This window comes from Pleurodeles waltl, chromosome 9 (genome assembly GCF_031143425.1).
Source record: "Pleurodeles waltl isolate 20211129_DDA chromosome 9, aPleWal1.hap1.20221129, whole genome shotgun sequence".
Taxonomy (NCBI): Eukaryota; Metazoa; Chordata; class Amphibia; order Caudata; family Salamandridae; genus Pleurodeles; species Pleurodeles waltl.
Genome location: NC_090448.1, coordinates 359,204,856 through 359,219,513, shown reverse-complemented (window position 1 = coordinate 359,219,513; position 14,658 = coordinate 359,204,856).

The following is a 14,658-nucleotide window of genomic DNA, read 5'->3' as shown; positions in this document are numbered from 1 at the left end:
GGAGTACCCCGATGACCTGGATGACCAGCTGACAACCATCAGCCAAGACACTCTCCAAGAAGTCCTCGTATCCCTCCAGACACCACCTCCAGTTGCAAGGAGGAGTATTAATGTAGCAGCCATCCCAGAAGCCCCACCCAACACCTCAATAGTACAACTTGCCAGCACTGACACAGCTGAGGACTCCAAGGACCAGCTTTGAGGGGACAGTGGTGGGAGTCCAGCGGGAACTGGCCATGGAGGTGTGGGTGGGGATGCAAACTATAGCAGCCAGTCTAGAGGTTATGCGCATGTGCATCATTACGGGAACAGACTGCAGCCAAGTGAGGCACACACTCCCCAATGCATGGAGTCCAGTGGTGTCTGAGGGGCATAGCTGTTGCCATGAGGGAGAGGCCACAACAACTGTTCTCCCAAACTGGCAGCAGTGGGATTGAGGCCAAGCTGGACTCCGTGCACCAGGAAGTGGCCTCCCTCAGGGCAGACATGGCTGCCTACTATAGGGATTTTGCTGCTATCCTCAAAAATCAGCAGCTCATCCTTGCTACAGTGATGCTATTTGTAGTTCCACAGATGGCAGCTGCTGGAAATTGGGAGTCCACATGTCCAACCACTGAAGTGTGTGTGGCCCCTCTACCTCCCCACCACCACCATCAAGGGCAGAGGAGACACCACACACATCGGAGGATGAAGATGTGTAACAGATCATCTTCACCCGTAGGAGTTCCCGGTAGCACCAGCTCATTCCACATAGGCATTGTTTTCCTTTGTCCTGTGCTTGACTTCATGCCAGTGTTAGCACAGTTGGAGATATGCACTCTTCGCCGACACATTGTTGACCTTTCTGCTATGGACTGCAATTGTCTCTCACTTTTCAATTGGCAATTCACGTTCCCCTGTACTGAACAAAACTTTACTCAAGTTTGTCCCATGACATTTCCCTCAACCCTGGATTTGTGTTGTGTCACAATTGTATGGATTTCACTAATGGGGTCACATACCTGGACATTGAAAATATTACACTACGACACTTGTAAATAAACACCACCTACACAACCAGCATGTCTTTGTGTATTGTGATACATCTACCATGCTTAGGAATTGTGATGTGTGTAACATGTCTTTAGTCTTAGAGTGCCAGTACAAGAGTGCAGGAATATGGGGTCACATATCTACATGCAAGGTTCCTACATGATGAACGACAATGCTGGTCTCATCCCCTACAAGCAATTCACTGAGTATGTCAAAAATGTTGAACACATGTATGCTTCACCCACTACATACGGCAGGAATAGCTGTGAAACAGTTCTCGGGCAATATCTTCAGCTGGGGGTACCAGTAGAATACACTGGTGTGAAACAGAGGTACTTAACCTCATCTGTAATTGCCCTGGTCAGTTTAGCATGATAGATATAAAATGTAGGCTGTTGCCAGATTTCCCACAGTGCCCAACATTCCTACACAGGACCCAAACAATGACAGCTGAATTACCACACCTACCTGTCCAATACAAACTTAACATAGTCACCTTGAGTTGTGGGTACACTGGAGAGCAGATGCATAGACAAGTAGCAGTCACAGACAAGTAGATGTGTTGTAGTTGCCAATGTGACAGCTCAGTTGTAAACAGGTGATGAACATGTCAAGAGAGGGATTTGGAGGCAGGACAGAATCCCTAGGCCAACACACAATTTCCCCTGTTCACTCATGGGAAGACCCTGAGACACAAGCATATGACACATGAAGTAAGGGAGCACCCAAAGATGTTTAATAAGAATTAAACTAAACTAATAAGTATGAAGAAAAGCTATCCTAACCTAACCTATCCTAACTAAACTCAACCAACAACTGACCCTAACTACCCTAAGCTAAACTTACATAACACATTTAACAATGCACTCCAAACATTGGCCCCCAACTCCCTTTTGTTACAAGACACATGCAGGACAACATATATTAAACTACAAATATACTGACTTCAACACATATATGCCCCAACATTAGTCACCCACCCACCCACAAAGTAACATGTAAAAAGTGGAAAACACACTCCCCCAACCCACTTATCCTATCTAAATTACATCCTACTCTAACCTAACACTAACCCCCTAAAACCCATTATAAAACATTGAAACAAATGAGGAGGAGGGGACAGAATTGGGGTGAGAGTCCCAAAGCCAATCACAGCTTTGCCCTCTCAAGGGCTTTTTTGATGAGCTTCAGTCTTTTTGTATTTGCTGCCACCTCCTTCTCCAAACTGTCCAACCTTTTCAGAACCAGTGTCATGTCCCTCTGAAGATCTTGCATCATTTTCTGGTCCATGACAGCAGGTGGTGTGGGCTGTGGAACAGATGTGGATGTTGTTGCAGCTGGGGCTGTAGTTGTGGTATCAGCTGTGCCCCCCTGCACAGCTGTGGGGTGTGACCTCCTCTGTGTGGCCACTGCCAGTGTTGGGCCCCCTTGGTTGAATGTCCGCCATTCCCCAGTGGATCTCTCTGTGCGATAGCAGAGTGCCATCCTCCAGAACCCAGATTGCACTGCCAGGATATGTCTATAGCAGACTGCCCTCTTCTGGAATGCCCGAATTTCCTCATTGCTCGTGTTGGCAGCTGTTAAATTGAGAAAGGAAACCATTACTGTCCGCATTGTATGGAGTATGTACAGATTATTGGCATATACTCTACATCAAATAGCACATGCAATCCAAACTCACATTCCGGAAAAGACAATGGCCCTGATAAATGCAACAACAATGCTGCCTTAGCATCATTTCATTGACACCAAAGCGACGCACAACAAGATTAGGACCCAAACCAAATTAGATGTGCATTGATTTTGTGCTAAATGTAATAATGCAAAGGCAGTGTAAACTTCACATAGATCAGGCCCAAATTTCCTCATCATCTGTGTCAATTTTCAACCATACATCATCAGTTGCTTGAATATGTTATTGGGAGTATGGGATGTAGTTGGTAACTATAAGAGGTCAGTGCTGATAGGTACACATGCAAGCCTGATCAATATGACTGTCACCTACACTGTGAGTATCACATCTATCTACAGATTTGGTATTCCTCTCCCTCTGTGGCTAAAGGGGGGATGGTCATGCAATCCATAATCTCAATTGTCCTGGTCATCCACCAAGGCATGCCCACTCTCACATGGAGTCAGGGAGTGGACCATATGTTGGGAGGGCTGCCAACTAGGAAGCTGGTATCCATAGGCTATCACATCTACAGTCATGTGTCCAGGTGGAGACACCCATAAATACCTGATCTGCCAATGCAATTCCTTACACACCCATATCATTGCCAGCACACGTCTGGCCTTGACCTGCATGCACACCTATTACGTTCCACATAAGTGTTACATAAATGGAGTGCAAAATATGGATCACAATGCTGAGGGACAATAGGCCACCCAGTCCTACATATACATTACAATACAGGGATGCATCAAATTGGGTTAAAAATGGTGCATCACTGTGTTGTGAAAATGACTGAACACCCCAGTGCCAATATTCTCACAGCGTTGCACTTCTTAGTCACATATGGCCGTACATGTGGCTTGTCATCACCTTGTTTACACAAGTGTGGTGGCAGCTGTGCACCCTGCACAGCTATGTAGCTTGGTCTCCTCTGTGTGGCCAATGCCAGTGTGGAGCCCCCTTGGGTGAATGCCCACCATTGCCGGTTGCATCTATCTGTACCATAGCAGCGTGCCATCCTCCAGAACCCAGATTGCACTGCCATGATTTGTCTATAGCAGACTGCTCTCTTCTGGAATGCCTGCAGTTCTTCATTGCTCATGTTGGCAACTGTTAAATGGAGTCAGACAACCATCAGTATTAGCATTGTATGGAGTATGTACAGATTATTGGCTTACACTCTACATCTAATTGCACATGCACTCCAACTCACATTCCGGAAAAGACAATGACCCTGATAAATGCAATGACAATGCTGCCTTAGCCTCATTTCACATAGATCAGGTCCAAATTTCCTCATTACCTGTGTCAATTTTCAAACATACATCACCAGTAACTTGAATATGTTATTGGGAGTATGGGATGCAGTTGGTAACCATAAGGGGTCAGTGCTGATAGATACACATGCTGGTGGACAGGTTGAATGAAACCATAATGAAGTGTAACTGCGCCAGTCTAGACATAGAGTTCACATGTCCTACCATTATACCAATGCAGGTCAGAGGCCTGGTGAGTCATGCAAAAGCATTGCATACAGCACTCCAACACATCTGCTACTGTCATTCAAGAGCAGTGCCCAGTAAATACTATGCCAATGGGAGACTCACGAACAGGGCCACCGATCTCCATACCAAGATGATCAAACAGATCCAGCTCCCTGGCCACCAGATCTGCCCAGCGATGCTTCAGCTGCTGCTCCTTCCTGGTGCTCCGAAATACCCTCTTCAGGTGGTGGAGCACCTTGCCCCACCACAGCTGCCTCGCCTCAGTCTGGTAAACTTGTATTACCCGGCCCCACACCTCCAACATCAACAGCAGGTAGTGGGCTGCCAGCCACACAAAGCCACCCAACTCCTCCTCTCCCATCCTGGTCAACCTCCCCTACCAGACATACTATCACAGTACAGGTTGACCACAGGTATTTAAGTAAATAAATAAAATGAATATAAAGGAAAAGTAATGCCCAATAACTAATCCCAGCTAACCCAACTTACCAACTGTCATGGACAGACATCCCACAGTACAAGTACAATTATACACAAAAAACACACACATTTTCAGACACTGGGACAAAGTACAGACCAAAATTGAACAAACGCAACAGGAGGGACACCACAAAATACAAAACACAGAAAAATCACACCACCAACTCCAGAACACAACTAAACAATCAAAAAAGGCACAGACTGTAAAGAGAAAGTGAAAGTACACCCACTGTACCATGCTTGTAAACAGGATTTCCTAATACATCACTTCCTGCATCACGTTTTCTATTATGCGTATATTTATATGACGCATGCAATATTTTCATTTGTATTTTAGATGAATGAACTATGTGCACCGTTTTTATTGAAGCATTACCTTTATGCATCAAATTCACTGAAAATCAGCATTGAGAAGAGTGCAAAGGTGGACTTCATGGTAAAGGACCATGTGTCATATACTTTACGTTTGTGGATGTTTTAAACACATTTGCGTCAATTTTCTTGACTCAATTCATGATTGCATGATTTTGCTCCACTGTCTATGGATGCACCCTGTTTCAACAGACAAATGACATGGGCTGTGCTGCAGTTTGGCATATTGTGTTTGGCACATGTGTTAGTCCATGCGACAATGTGACAAGAGTGTGATTGGTCTGTTACACCAATGTGTGTGTTACAGAGTCAACAGCATGCAAATAGTTGCATGTCGTGCATATGTATGCATGTGTGACAGTGCATCCACATATGTATGACAGTCAGTACAATGCAATAGTTCTGGTTTGTGATTGTGAATGTGCTTACTTGTGTGATGTGTGAAGTTGTCTTATAAAGCATACAATTTAAGACAAAATACACAGCTAAGGCATTGTTGATGATGGCTGAACAATACTACCTAGGAAATGTTACCTGACAACTGCCTCCGTATGCAGATTTGGAGTTTACGGTGACTTGTGTGTGGACTACACATATGTCTGACTTGTGTACATCTTTGGTACATACTGTGATTGACACACGCTACCTACATTTCACACAGATTATGTTTTGACAACAAATGTTTGTTTAAACTCATTACATTTAGCAATGGTTGTCGTTTTTGTGTGGTGGACCTGCAGCCCTAGCTGCATTTGTTCTCATCCATACTGATGTGCATTCCACAGACGTGTCTGTGCAAAGTGTGAGGTCATGTGTACTCTGTGTCAGGACTGGGCCCCATGGCAGTTGCAGGACTGATTACCATGGATGACCTGTGCAAGCCCAAATTCTTCCATTGCATGTCATACCTGGGCAAATCATGATGACCATTGTTACCAATGATGTCCCCCCTTGTCACACATGCTCTGTGCAGCCATTGCAACTCTCACACTGAGTTGTGACAGTGTTCTGCTCCAACATTACTACCTTTTGACATCCACTGCCTCATGTGTGGACCAATTGTTTACCTCCTATTTGGACATGCTGTAGTTGTGTGTGAAGAGCTTTTGATGAACAAGCTGACAATGTGGATGTAATTCATATGTTGTGGTCCATAGATTGTGTCCTTCAGTTGTCACATTCAAGTGATGAGGCTATTTGTGATGTGTATGATGGTAGCAGTACAATCTTACGCATCACATGTGATGTTGAAACACTACTTTTCAGATTAGTATTTGTAACATGCTCCCTGAGGTTAGATTCACGATCCTAAGATATATGTTGTGGAGATTGAAGAGATCAAAGCAGGATTGTTTGAATAAGTGAGGTGTTTATTTACAAAATGTATAAGGTGAGTTAAGTGATTTTTAAGTAAAGAAGTTATCAATTATGTGCTGTCTGCGGCGTATCCCAGCAGCTGTGTAGTGCTGTTCCCCCTCATTATCTTCACCACCATCCTCCTCCTCCTCCTCAGGCAGGTTATCAACCTGCTCATACAATGGGTCGTTCATCCGCACACATATGTTGTGCAGGGTAGCACATGTCATTATGATCTTGCAGAGAATGTGTGGGGCTGTCTCCTGTGATGTCCCGGCACCTAAATCTTGACTTCAGGATGCCAAACGTCCTCTCCACGATATTCCTTGTTTTCCGATGTCCCTCATTACATGCACACTCTGCTGCTGTGCTTGGGTTGGGAAATGGGGTCATTATCCATGGCTGTATGCGATAATCCTGATCCACTGCAAAAGATTAAGGCCCTCATTACAACCCTGGCAGTTGGTGAAAAAGCGGGGGTAGCACAGCCAATAGGCCAGCGGTAAAACAAATTTAATCATGACCACGGTGGAAACCGCCAACACAAACAGCCACTTTAATACACCGACCGCCACAGCAGTAGCAACAAACACCGCGGCGGTAACCGCCAACAGCCAGGCGGAAGACAATGTACCGCCCACAGCATTACAACACGCCTATCTGCCAGCTTTTCCGGGGTGATACCAACGCCATCAAAAGCACAGCGGAAACAGAGCACTGAAGTGAAACGACTCACCTCTCGACACTCACGGAAGAACCACGACGCCATGGAGCCCGAGCTGCAGATCTTCCCCATGCTGGTTTACCTTCTCATACACCAGGAACACAAACACCAGCGAAGATGACCACGGTGAGTACTGCACCTAGCACACAAGGGAGGGGGGAGCAAAAAGAGAGTGACACACACATGCAACACGCAACACCCCACCCCCAACACCATACACACAAGCAGATGCAACAACATTACATATATACCCTGTAACCCTCAGGAATAACACAAGGACAAAAGGAATGGATTAAAATGAGTGTAATAATACAATTTTAGATAAATACGTCTTCAAACAATAAACAGTATGTACAATATATACAATATATACAAAACGAGGGACGATGCCCGGTCCAAAATGTCCGTGGATTACTGGGCCATAACACATAGGCCAAGGCCACACTTGACTCCTGCCTCAATACGGAGAGAACACTGCAGGGGCATCAGGTCAAAAACACACAGGTACCTTAGGGGGATGGGGATTGCGGGCGCACCTCAGCCAGAAGATGGTACAACATCACTGGCCTGGAGGGGGCTCCATGCCCACTGCTTGGTCCTGGGGAGTGCAAGGCCACAGTCTCTCAAGTGGGTGGTTTGCCCACTGCATGGTCACGGGGAGTGCAAGGCCAAAGTCTCTCAAGTGGGTGGTTTGCCCACTGCTTGGTGCTGGGGAGTACAAAGCCACAGTCTATCAAGTGGGTGGTTTGTCCACTGCTTGGTCCTGGGGACTACAAGGCCACAGTCTCTCAAGTGGATGGCTTCTCCACTGGTTCTAGAGGGGGCCTTGTGCCCAGTGTGCTTCATCCTTGCAAGGAGGGGCTGAGTGGATGGCTTTTTCCACTGGTTCTGGAGGGGGCCTTGTGCCCAGTGTGCTTCATCCTGGATGGGCCAAGGTCACAGTCTCTCACCTGTGTGACACACCAACAGCTGTTGCAGGGGCCAGGACGTACTGCAGCCCATGTAATCACAACTACACACTGCTCGCCGGCGGTGACGGCTGCTCAGTGGATGCCAGTTGCGCTACAGGTGGTGGTGCTGGCAGTGGTGGTGGAAGCCTACAGGCCTTCACCTGCAGCCTCAGATGGCTGCCCACTGGGGCTTCTGCTGCTGGCAGTGGTACTGCTGGCGGCAGTGCATGTGGCGGTGCTGGCCGCGGTGCAGGTGGCGGTGCTGACCGCGGTGCAGGTGGCGGTGCTGGCAGTGGTGGTGGTAGCCTCCAGGCCTTCACCTGCAGCATCAGACGGCTGAAGTGCCATGGTTTGATTATGTGTGCTCCTTCCTGCACTTGGCAGATGGTGATGCCTCCGTGCTTCTGCCAGCTGGTGTCTTTTTTCTTGCCCTTGCTGGCTGGGGAGCCTCCTTTCCCTTCTGGCTGGTGTCCCCTTCTTGCCCTTGCTAGGTGGCGGACCCTTCTTGGCCTTGGCAGGTGGTGCTGGCACACTGGCTTGGCTGACTGGTGACTGCTTGGAGCCTCTCACACCTGCAGTTGCTGCAGAAAACACAGAGGCCGTGGACTGGGTAGCTGAGGTACTGGGCTGGGTTCTGGCCTCCCTGGCCCGAGGTGAAGAACGGTGGGGAGGGGTAGGGAATAGGTCAATGTTGGCAAGGAAAAGCTTCTTAGGGACACTGGTGTGGGAAGAAGGTGAAGGTTTGGGTGTGGGGGAAGAGGGAGTGGTTGTAGGAGGTGTCAGTCTGCTGTGTTTGGGTGTAGGTGCATGGGCTGGATGCTGTTGTGAGGTAGATGGCTGTTGGGTGTCTGAGTGCTTGTGTTTGTGTACTTTGGGAGGAGGGGTCACAGACACAGTGGGAGAGGACACATGGGACGTGTGCATGGATGTGGGGGTAGTGACTGCCAGTGATGGGTGAGTAGTGATGGGCGTGATGGTGATGGAGGTCATGGATGAGGATTTAGTGCATGCAGGTGTGAGTGGATATGCTACTGGGAGGGAGGTGGACAACGAGGAGGAAGGGGACACAGTGGAGGCAGTGGATGTTGGTGTGTGCATGTGGATGGTGCTTGTGTGAGTGCCTGTGAGATGAAATGTGGTGCTTGTGTTTGCCTGAGCCGCTTTTGTGTGTTGATTTGTGTGATTGCTGTTCTGAAGGTGTGTTTGGGATAGGCTGGGGTTGAGGGGATTGAGACTGGGTAGAGGAAGTTGGAGGGGGGAGGCTGGAGACAGGGGCAATGGCTGCCATCAGTGAGTTGGCCAGAGCCTGGAATGCTCTCTGTTGCGCCGCCATGCCAGAGTGAATGCCCTCCAGGTATGCATCTGTTTGTTGCAAATGCCCTGCTACACCCTGGATCGCATTCAATATGGTTGAGTGCCCAACAGAGAGGGATCTCAGGACGTCAATAGCCTTCTCACTGAGGGCAGCAGGGCTGATGGGGCAGGGCCTGAGGGTCCTGGGCGAAGGTGATGCCCACCCTCCTAGGTGAGCAGGCACGGGAATACGCTGAGGGGTTGCTGGGAGGGCGGTGCTGGTACAGGGTGTGGCGGCTGTACATGTAGTTGGGGTGGGCACAGAGGTGTCCGCCACCGCCAAGGAGCTTCCATCGGAGGAGGTGTCGCTGTCGGTAATATCCCCTCCTGTCTCCGTCGTGGTGCTCCCCTCACCCTCCATCCCACTCGTGCCCTCACTGTCAGTGGATTCGGCCTCCAGGCCCATGTGGGATGCAGCTCCCTCCATTGTTGGTGCCTCTGCTCCTCTGCCAGATGATGCTAATGCACACAAGGACAGGGTGACAAAACAAAAAGGAGGGGGAGACAGAGGATACACTTGGTCAATGCCAGAAACAACACTACCGTTGGCGGACACAACTCACAGGGAACAGCCCTATGCACAAGGCCATGCACTACCAGTTACAATGCTAGTCACCAGCCCATGGGGTACAATGCCTAACACCATTAACTGCACACCTGAAACCCACAGGACCCTGCCCAGTAGTAGATGCCCACTAACATTATGAGGGTTGGAGGGAAGCTGCGCTTGCCCATCATTGAACATACCCTGCCATGTTTGCCCTGGCCTAGGGGCACCCACAGCCCACATCCCCCACCCAGGTAATACCTTAACGATCGCAAAGTCATGATTCTGAATCTGTACTCACCCCTTTGAGACTGCTGTGATGCCTTCAAGCGCCCATCCAACTCCGAATAGGCCACCGCCAGGATGCGGAACATCAGGGGGGTCAGGGTACGACAGTCACCCCTACCTCATTGGGAGGCCAGCCTCAGTTGGGCCTTCGCTGTCTTCCTGGCCCAGCGGCGCAAGTCTTCCCACCGTTTGCAGCAGTGGGTGCTCCGTCTGCCAAAGACCCCCAGGGTCCTCACCTCCTTGATGATGGCATGCCAAATACCCTTTTTCTGATGGGTGCTGACCTGCAGAAAACAAACAGCAGAAAAGGTATTAGTCATACTGTCCGGACTGTTATACTCATGGACCAAAATATCCCCCCCATCCCCTTACGCACATACATTGACCACCATACGTGCAGCACTCTGCCCAGGACCTCTAAGACAAGGCTTACACACACAGCAATCCATACATTCATGGCCCACGCATCATGCTCACAGTGTACTCATCTGTTTGTCTGGAGGACCATAGAGTAAAGGGTACTGGGGTAGGACCCCATCCACCAGTCTCTCCAACTCCTCTGAAGTGAAGGCAGGGGCCCTTTCCCCAGACACTCGAGCCATTGTCGCTTCCAGACACAGGTCACAGCAGCACTTGCAGTGTAGGTCCTCACCTGTTGAAGGTCAGGTAGCAAGTGAGTGCACAGATAGAAAATGGCGGTCACGTCCACAGCGGTGCATACCGTCACTGCCGGCGTACATCGCCATTGGCTCCTGGAAGCAATAGGGCCCAATAATAACCAATGCGGTGTTGCGCAGCGGTCGTCATCCGCCAACCGCAATGGCGCACAACGCCAGCGGAACTACCTCATTTCCACTTGTCCCTCCTCACAGTTCAGGCAGCTGCCATTTCAGGGGGGTACAGGCCATGACACCTAATTGTGTCACAGCAGACATTGGCACATCAACTGACTTACGACTTCACATACTGTTTCTGTAAAGCAAAAATTGCATATTAATGTTGAAATATGTGTGACTATGACCTTTCGCTCACAGTTTTTCACCCTAGAGTTCAACCACTGAGGATGACTAGGAGATGGAGTCATCCCGCCTTTACAAACCCCTGGTGGACCTGGCGACAATGGAGGACAGGCACATTATTCTGACCTACAGACTTGATAGGGCCACAATCCAAGAACTGTGTGCCCAATTGGAGCCAGACCTGATCTCAGCTATCCGCAACCCCACAGGTATCCCCCCTTTAGTGCAGGTCCTGTAGTGCTCCATTTCCTGGCAAGTGGTTCCTTCCAAGCTACAGTGGCCATGGGATCAGGGATGTCACAGCCTATGTTCTCAAACGTGCTGACCAGAGTGTTGTCTGCCCTGCTGAAACACTTGCGCAGCTACATCAAACTCCCCCAGGTGCAGGATTTGACCACAGTGGAGGCTGACTTCTATGCACTGGGACATATCCCCAACATCATTGGTGCCATTGATGGTACACATATTGCATTTGTCCGTCCGTCCCCGGAGAAATTAACAAGTGTTCAGAAATAGAAAAAGCTTTCCCTCTCTGAATGTGCAGATGGTGTGTTTGGCGGACCAGTACATCTCCCATGTCAATGCCAAGTATCCTGACTCTGTGCATGATGCCTTTATCTTGAGGAATAGCAGCGTCCCATATGTGATGTCTCAACTCCAGAGGCACCGAGTGTGGCTAATAGGTGAGCCCATGGTCTCCACCCAGTTGATATAGGTTTAAGAGTGTGGGTTTGGCCCTAAGGATGAATGTCTGGCTAACAGGTATCCCTCGATATTTGAAGGTGACTCTGGTTACCCCAACCTCTCATGGCTATTGACCCCAGTGAGGAATGCCAGGACAAGGGCAGAGGAATGTTACAATGAGGCACATGGGCGAACAAGGAGGATCATTGAGCAAACCTTTGTCCTCCTGAAGGCCAGATTCTGGTGCCCCATCTGACAGGTGGATCCCTGTACTACTCACCCAGATCATCGTTGCCTATTGCATGTTGCACAACCTAGCCTTGAGACGCCAGGTGCCTTTTCTGCAGGAGGATGAGCCTGGGGATGGTCGTGTGGCAGCCGTAGAGCCTGTGGACAGTGACGAAGAGGAGGCAGAGGAAAAAGATGTGGACAACTGAACTACACTAATTCAACAGTACTTCCAATGACACACAGGTAAGACACTGTAACTTCACCTTCCATTGCAGTTTTGTGTTGGACATTGAACATGGCAGCCTGATTTATTTATTTCTATGGCCACTTACTGTACCCTTTGGCATCTCTATTTTCAGATCTTTGTGCCCCACTCTGGCCCCTGGTGTGTTTACTACTGCCCACTACAGGTCATACCAATGTAAATATTACAGTACATTTGAATTGCAATGTTTACAGTTTGTGAAACTAATATATTTGTCAAACAATTGACAGACTCCATATTTGATTTTGTTCCAAGGGTGATTATTTAGGTGCTACTAAATGGAGGGGGAATTGCAATGGGCTGGGTTGCTGATGGAGGAAAGTCCAGGGTAGAGTCCAGTCTATTTGTATCACAGGTGCATTGTCCAAGGGGGCATAGGAAGGGGAGCAATGGCAGTTCAAGGTGGACAGGGTGATAGAGTGGGACACAAGGTTGACAATCAGGGGAGTCTTATTTCCTGACGGGGGTCTTGGCAATGTTCTCTGGCTTCTGCCTGGATCGCAGGGACCGTTTGCGTGATGGTTCTTCTTCTGCAGGGGTGGGGTGCTAGTGGCCTGTTGTTCCTGTGGCAGGGCCTCCTGTCCACTAGCGTCAGCGGAGGTGGAGTGCTGTTCTTCGGTGTGGCTAGTGTCAGGGGCCCGTTGGTGTGCCACTGCCTCCTTCATGGTGTTGGCCATGCCTGCCAGCACCCCTGCAATGGTGACCAGGGTGGTGTGGATGTCCCTCAGGTCCTCCCTGATCCCCAGGATGTTGGCGAGTGTCTCGTGGAGAGTCGGTTTCCTGGGCCTGTCCTCCCCCTGTTGCACAGCAGTCCTCCCAGCTTCCCTGTTGTCCTGTGCCTCTGTCCCCTGAACCATGTGCCCACTGACTCTAGGTCCCTGATCGTCCTGTGTTTTTGGAGTTGCCTAGGGTCCCTGTAGTAGTGGGCACATTTCTGATTGACGTGTCCTGGGGACTGAAGGATGGGCCCGCTGGGTGGGTGCTGTGGTGGTGTTTTCTGAGGGGGAGGCTCTGTGGTGTATTGGGACTGTACCTGGGTAACTGACTGACCAGAGGTCCCTGATGGGCCAGGTTGGTCATCCTGATCACTGTGGGCCTCTTCTGGGGGGGGGGGGACTGAATGTGGCTGGCACCTTCTCTCCGGTGACATTGAGTGGGGATCCTGTGGGGGATGTAAATGCAGTGTTATTGTTTCTGCGTGTGCCATCTTGTGCATGGGTATGTTTCCCTCTATGGTTGTTATTAGCAAGGCAGCTTTGGCTTGTGTGAGTTGTGATTGGTTTGGCCAAGTGACTGTGACTATTGTGCATGATGTAGTGATGAGTGTCCATGCAGGTCTGTGAGTGGTGTCCATGCATTGTTGTTGCATGCAGGGCTTGGTATTGGGATGGGTGGGTTGTGATGGTGGGGTATATGTGAGGTGGTGGGATGATGGGGGTGTGGGTAGGGGCTGTTGTTAGTGATGGCATGCAGGTAGGGTGAACAATAAAGTAGTAAAGAGTTGACTTACCAGAGTCCAGTTCTCCTGCTACTCCTGCCAGGCCCTCAGGATGTATGATCACAAGACTTGATCCTCCCATGTTGCTAGTTGTGGGGGAGGAGGTCGGGTTCCACTGCCAGTTCTCTGTACAGTTATCTGGTGACTTGCAACCATGGAACACACCTTCCCCCGTGGGTCGTGCCACCTCTTCCTGATGTCATCCCTTGTTCCTGGGTGCTGTCCCACGGCATTGACCCTGTCCACGACTCTCCGCCATAGCTCCATTTTCCTTGCAATAGATGTCTGCTGCACCTGTGATCCGAATAGCTGTGGCTCTATCCGGATGATTTCCTCCACCATGACCCTTAGCTCCTCCTCTGATAACCTGGGGTGTCTTTGTGGTGCCATGGGTGTAGTGTGAGTGGTATGTGTGAGGGTGTGTGGGTGATGTGTTGGGATGTGTGATGTGAGGTGCATGGATGGTGTATGGGTGATGGCGTTTTGTGGCTCAGATTCAGTGGGTGCTCCTGGCTTGTCTCTCTCTCACTTGTCAAAATCTTTGAGTCGTAAGGGGTTGTGGGTAGTGTGTATGTGTGTTTTATATTGGTGTGGGTGTGTGGGTGTAGTGTGTGTATGTGTGTCAGGTGTGTGTAGTTTGAATTGTCCAATGTGGTATTGTTTTGTTAGTGTGTGTGTA